A 6,931-nucleotide genomic window follows, 5' to 3' on the forward strand; every position below is an offset into this window, starting at 1 on the left:
TCAGGGAGGTGACCAGGAACCTGATGGTCACTCTATGGCGATGAGGAATCTTCCAGAAGGACACACTCCACGGTCGAGTGGCCAGACAGAAGCAACTCAGTAAAAGGCACCTAAAGACTCTGACCATGAAAAATAAGATCAGGTCTGATGAAACCAAGACTTAACGCCAAGCATCACATCTGGAGGAAACCAGGCACAATCCCTACGGCGAATTGTAGGGATGTTTTTTTTTTCAGCAGCAGGGACTGGGAGACTAGTCAAGATGAATGGAATAAAGTAGAGTGCTCCTTGATAACCTGCTCCAGAGCACTCAGGACCTCAGACTTGGGTGAAGGTTCACCTTCCAACAGGACAATGCAGGAGTGGCTTGGGGACAAGTCTGGGCCACTCAAAAGACATTCAGCCACAGCCCGGACTTGAACCCAATCGAACATCTCTGGAGAGACCCGAAAATAGCTGTGCAACGACGCTCCCCATACAACCTCAGAGCTTGAGGATCTGCAGAAAATAATGGGGGAAAAAAACTCCCCAAATACAGGTGTGCCACGCTTGTAGCGTCATACTCAATCAAGGCTGTAATCGCTGCCAAAGGTGCTTCAACAAAGTACTGAGTAAGTCTGAATTCTTATGTAAATGTGATTTATTTGTTAAATTTGTTTTTAAAAAATTCACTTTTGATTTGATATTATGGGGGTATTGTGTGTAGATTGAGGTAAAAATCAATTTTACAATATGGCTGTAATGTAATTTTTTGGATGGGGGGGAAAAGGGGATCTGAATACTTTTCAAATGCACATATAATGGTGTAAAGACATGAATGGAAAAATGGTGTACAGCAGTAGTTCTGGGATGAGCCGTGACTTGAATACACTATATACAAAAGTATGTGGACAACACCCCTTCAATTTGTTGGATTCTGCTATTTTAGCCACACCTGTTGCTGACAGGTCTATAAAAGCGAGCACACCGCCATGCCTTCTCCATAGGCCATTCTACTGACAATGCTTGTCTAACTGAAGAGCTCAGTGACTTTCAACATGGCACTGTCATATAATGCCACCTTTCCAACAAGTCAGTTCGTCAAATTGCTGCCTTGTTAGAGCTGCCCCGGTCAACTAAGTGCAGTTATTAAGTGGAAAATTCATAAATTTGCAAAAATGTCTAAACCTGTTTTCGCTTCGTCATTATGGGGTATTGTGTGTAGATTGAGGAACATTTTTTATTTAAATAATCCATTTTAGAATAAGGCTATAACGTAACAAAATGTGGAAAAAGTCAAAGGGTCTGAATACTGTCCAAATGCACTGTATAAAGTCGGTAAAACAGCATGTAAACATTTAGTGTTCAAAGACTAGAATACAGTATGTAAACATTAGTGACTAGTGTTCAATGATTATGTCCATAGGGCAGCAGTCTCTAAGGTGCAGTGTAGAGTAAAGGGTGGTAGCCCTGCAGGTTCATTCATAGGAGAAGATTGAGTGCTGTGGGGGCTTTCAGAATATAGGTATTTTCTTTGTCTCAGTAAAATTGGTTAGTAGAATTTAGTAACTTATGTACTGACAGGGTTGACTTGAGCAAAAGTTAAGTTCTCTGTAACATATGAACATTAAAAAGTAGTATTGTACCCATCTCACCCAGTCCTCAGATGTGATGTGCAAAGTGCAGTTCAAGGATGTGACCAGAGCCTAACCCTAGTAGGACTGTGATTAGTAGCCTACCAGAAAGATGAGTCTTGCTATCTTGAATCCATCTGTCCATTTGGGTGCAGTCAGGCTGCTGCTGGGGTCTAGGTGGAGGATGGGTGTTGGGGGACCCTGGGCCACCCAGCTGGACCCATGGAAGAAGGCTCCAGCAGGGCTGAGGGAGCAGAGATCTAGGGTATAGCCTAACCCTGGCAGGTCCAAGGCTTCATCCAGAGACACCTGTCACAAAACAGGAACACATAACTGATACAGAGGCCCAAAGATGGTCTACCAGACATAGTGTAATAATTGATCAATAAAATCAAAGGAACACCAGCTGGAGAAGGCTGACCTGGAAGCAGTCCTTAGAGGGGGCTAAACATGGGTCAGGGGTAAGAGTGGTGGTGCCTAATCTCCACTGTAGATTTGCAGTCTGACCACAGCATCATCACCATACTGCTCAAAGGGATTCCCCAAAGATGAAGTCACCATATGTTATGGAGTAACGTGCTGTGGAAGTGCAGCAGTGGAATCCTGGGTCTCCACACACCTGTGAGAGGCAACAAGTAGGGAAAACAAAGTCTGAGGCTCTCAAACCAGCCTCACAGATAGACATATACCCTGTCTGCCCAGAAGACTGATAGAGACAAACACATAGAGATTTATAATCCCACATCACTACAAGGTACAACATTTAACACCCCTCCTTACACACACACATAATTCCCCGGTCTTTGGCTCGCCTTAAGTCCTATGGCTGTATCCTGTCAGTCAAATGCTTCAAATCAAATGTTATTTGTCACATGCGCCAAATACAACCAGTATAGACCTTACAGTGAAATGCTTACTTACAAGCCCTTCACCAACAATGCAGTTCAAGACTTCAAGAAAAAAATATCTCAAATCAATCAAAAGTAACAATACAGTTACATAACAATAACAAGGCAATTACAGGGGGTACCGGTACCGAGTCAATGTGCAGGGGCTTCCCTCCCTGAGGTGCTCCCCTCACCCTGTCCACAATGACACCCAACACTTCTCTATGTCCTCTTCCTCCAAGAAGCAAGGGATTGATCTCACTGGAAATGTGTTGTGAAAATGTATTAGAGATTACAGCTAAATTAGATACTGTTGGAAGTTTACATACACTTAGGTTGGAGTCATTAAAACTTGTTTTTCAACCACTCCACAAATTTCTTGTCAACAAACTATAGTTTTGGCAAGTCTGTCTACTTTGTCCATGACAAGTAATTTTTCCAACAATTGTTTACAGACAGATTATTTCACTTATAATTCACTGTACCACAATTCCAGTGGGTCAGAAGTTTACGTACACTAAATTGACTGCCTTTAAACAGCTTGGAAAATTCCAGAAAAGTATGTCATGGCTTTAGAAACTTCTGATAGGCTAATTGACATCATTTGAGTCAATTGGAGGTGTACCTGTGGATGTATTTCAAGGCCTACCTCCAAACGCAGTGCCTCTTTGCTTGGCATCATGGGAAAAACAAAATAAATCAGCAAAGACCTCAGATTTTTTTTTTGAAACCTCCACAAATCTGGTTAATCCTTGGGAGCAATTTCCAAACACCTGAAAGTATCACATTCATCTGTACAAACAATAGTACGCAAGTATAAACACCATGGGACAACGCAGCTGTCATTTTGCTCAGGAAAGAGATGCGTTCTTTCTCCTGGAGATGAACGTACTTTGGTGCGAAAAGTGCAAATCAATCCCAGAACAACAGCAAAGGACCTTGTGAAGATGCTCGAGGAAATGGGTACTAAAGTACAGTGCCTTGCGAAAGTATTCGGCCCCCTTGAACTTTGCAACCTTTTGCCACATTTCAGGCTTCAAACATAAAGATATAAAACTGTATTTTTTTGTGAAGAATCAACAACAAGTGGGACACAATCATGAAGTGGAACGACATTTATTGGATATTAAACTTTTTTAACAAATCAAAAACTGAAAAATTGGGTGTGCAAAATTATTCAGCCCCCTTAAGTTAATACTTTGTAGTGCCACCTTTTGCTGCGATTACAGCTGTAAGTCGCTTGGGGTATGTCTCTATCAGTTTTGCACATCGAGAGACTGAATTTTTTTCCCATTCCTCCTTGCAAAACAGCTCGAGCTCAGTGAGGTTGGATGGAGAGCATTTGTGAACAGCAGTTTTCAGTTCTTTCCACAGATTCTCGATTGGATTCAGGTCTGGACTTTGACTTGGCCATTCTAACACCTGGATATGTTTATTTTTGAACCATTCCATTGTAGATTTTGCTTTATGTTTTGGATCATTGTCTTGTTGGAAGACAAATCTCCGTCCCAGTCTCAGGTCTTTTGCAGACTCCATCAGGTTTTCTTCCAGAATGGTCCTGTATTTGGCTCCATCCATCTTCCCATCAATTTTAACCATCTTCCCTGTCCCTGCTGAAGAAAAGCAGGCCCAAACCATGATGCTGCCACCACCATGTTTGACAGTGGGGATGTTGTGTAAGGGTGATGAGCTGTGTTGCTTTTACGCCAAACATAACGTTTTGCATTGTTTCCAAAAAGTTCAATTTTGGTTTCATCTGACCAGAGCACCTTCTTCCACATGTTTGGTGTGTCTCCCAGGTGGCTTGTGGCAAACTTTAAACAACACTTTTTATGGATATCTTTAAAAAATGGCTTTCTTCTTGCCACTCTTCCATAAAGGCCAGAATTGTGCAATATACGACTGATTGTTGTCCTATGGACAGAGTCTCCCACCTCAGCTGTAGATCTCTGCAGTTCATCCAGAGTGATCATGGGCCTCTTGGCTGCATCTCTGATCAGTCTTCTCCTTGTATGAGCTGAAAGTTTAGAGGGACGGCCAGGTCTTGGTAGATTTGCAGTGGTCTGATACTCCTTCCATTTCAATATTATCGCTTGCACAGTGCTCCTTGGGATGTTTAAAGCTTGGGAAATCTTTTTGTATCCAAATCCGGCTTTAAACTTCTTCACAACAGTATCTCGGACCTGCCTGGTGTGTTCCTTGTTCTTCATGATGCTCTCCGCGCTTTTAACGGACCTCTGAGACTATCACAGTGCAGGTGCATTTATACGGAGACTTGATTACACACAGGTGGATTGTATTTATCATCATTAGTCATTTAGGTCAACATTGGATCATTCAGAGATCCTCACTGAACTTCTGGAGAGAGTTTGCTGCACTGAAAGTAAAGGGGCTGAATAATTTTGCACGCCCAATTTTTCAGTTTTTGATTTGTTAAAGTTTGAAATATCCAATAAATGTTGTTCCACTTCATGATTGTGTCCCACTTGTTGTTGATTCTTCACAAAAAAATACAGTTTTATATCTTTATGTTTGAAGCCTGAAATGTGGCAAAAGGTCGCAAAGTTCAAGGGGGCCGAATACTTAAGCAAGGCACTGTATCTATATCGATAGTAAAACGAGTCCTATATTGACATGACCTGAAAGGCCGCTCAGCAAGGAAGAAGCCACTGCTCCAAAACCACCATAAAAAAGCCAGACTACAGTTTGCAATTGCACATGGGGACAAAGATCGTACTTTTTGGAGAAATGTCCTCTGGTCTGATGAAACAAAAATAGAACTGTTTGGCCATAATGACCATCGTTATGTTTGGAGGAAAAAGGAGGTTTGCAAGCTGAAGAACACCATCCCAACCGTGAAGCACGGGAGTGGCAGCATCATGTTGTGGGGGTGCTTTGCTGCAGGAGGGACTGGTGCACTTAACAAAATAGATGGCATTATGAGGACGGAAAATTATGTGGATATATTGAAGCAACATCTCAAGACATCAGTCAGGAAGTTAAAGCTTGGTCGCAAATGGACAATGACCCAAGCATACTACCAAAGTTGTGGCAAAATGGCTTAAGGACAACAAAGTCAAGTCAAGGTATTGGAGTGGCCATCACAAAGCCCTGACTTCAATCATATAGAAAATGTGTGAGCATAACTGAAAAAGCGTGTGCGAGCAATGAGGCCTACAAACCTGACTCAGTTACACCAGCTCTGTCAGGAGGAATGGGCCAAAATTCACCCGACTTATTGTGAGAAGCTTGTGGACAGCTACCCAAAACGTTTGACCCAAGTTAAACAATTTAAAGGCAATGCTACCAAATACTAATTGAGTGTATGTAAACTTCTGACCCACTGGGAATGTGATGAAAGAAATAATATCTCAAATAAATAATTATCTCGACTATTATTCTGACATTTCATATTTTTACAATAAAGTGGTGATCCTAACTGACCTAAGACAGGGAAGTTTTACTAGAATGAAATGTCAGGAATTGTGAAAAACTGAGTTTAAATGTATTTGGCTAAGGTGTATGTAAACTTCCGACTTCAACTGTCGTACCTGTACTTGAGCTAAACTCAGCAAAAAAAATAAACATCCTCTCACTGTCAACTGCGTTTATTTTCAGCAAAATGAACATGTGTAAATATTTGTATGAACATAACAAGATTCAACAACTGAGACATAAACTGAACAGGTTACACAGACATGTGACTAACAGATAGATAGAGGGTTCCTTAAAGCTAGTGAAGGAGATGTGAGTCTCCAGCTTCAGAGATTTTTGCAATTCGTTCCAGTCATGGGCAGCAGAGAACTGGAAGGAAAGACGACCAAAGGAGGAATTGGCTTTGGGGGTGACCAGTGAGATATACCTGCTGGAGCGCGTGCTACGAGTGGGTGCTGCTATGGTGCCTAGTGAGCTGAGATAAGGCGGGGCTTTGCCTAGCAGGGTCTTGTAGATGTACACATGATCAATAGATACAAATCACTGAAGGTGGAAACAAAGCATGAAATGTGACACCCTCCATACCCCAATGAGAGACCATGCAAGGACTGACACTCACTCTTCCTCCTGCAGCTGGTTTTAGCCCCAGGTTGGGCCTGCTGCTCCAGAGTGTGGGCCTCAGCCTGCAGGCATGCACCTGGGCCAGAACGGCTGGAACAGATCCACCGGACTGCATGTAGGCCAGCCTCAGAGCTCTGCCATACCAACACACACAGCCACAGTTAAACACAGGCATAGACACAGATAGGGAACAGGATAGTAATACATTGCTCCGACTGCACTGATTACTGGTGTTGCATGCTAACGTCAGACGGCAGGTAGCCTAGCAGTTAGAGCGATGGGCCAGCAACCGAAAGGTTGCTGGTTTGAATACTCGAGCCGATAAGGTGAAAAATCTGTTGATGTGCCCTTGAGCAATGCACTTAACCCTACTTT

Source organism: Oncorhynchus keta, chromosome 1 (genome assembly GCF_023373465.1).
Source record: "Oncorhynchus keta strain PuntledgeMale-10-30-2019 chromosome 1, Oket_V2, whole genome shotgun sequence".
NCBI lineage: Eukaryota > Metazoa > Chordata > Actinopteri > Salmoniformes > Salmonidae > Oncorhynchus > Oncorhynchus keta.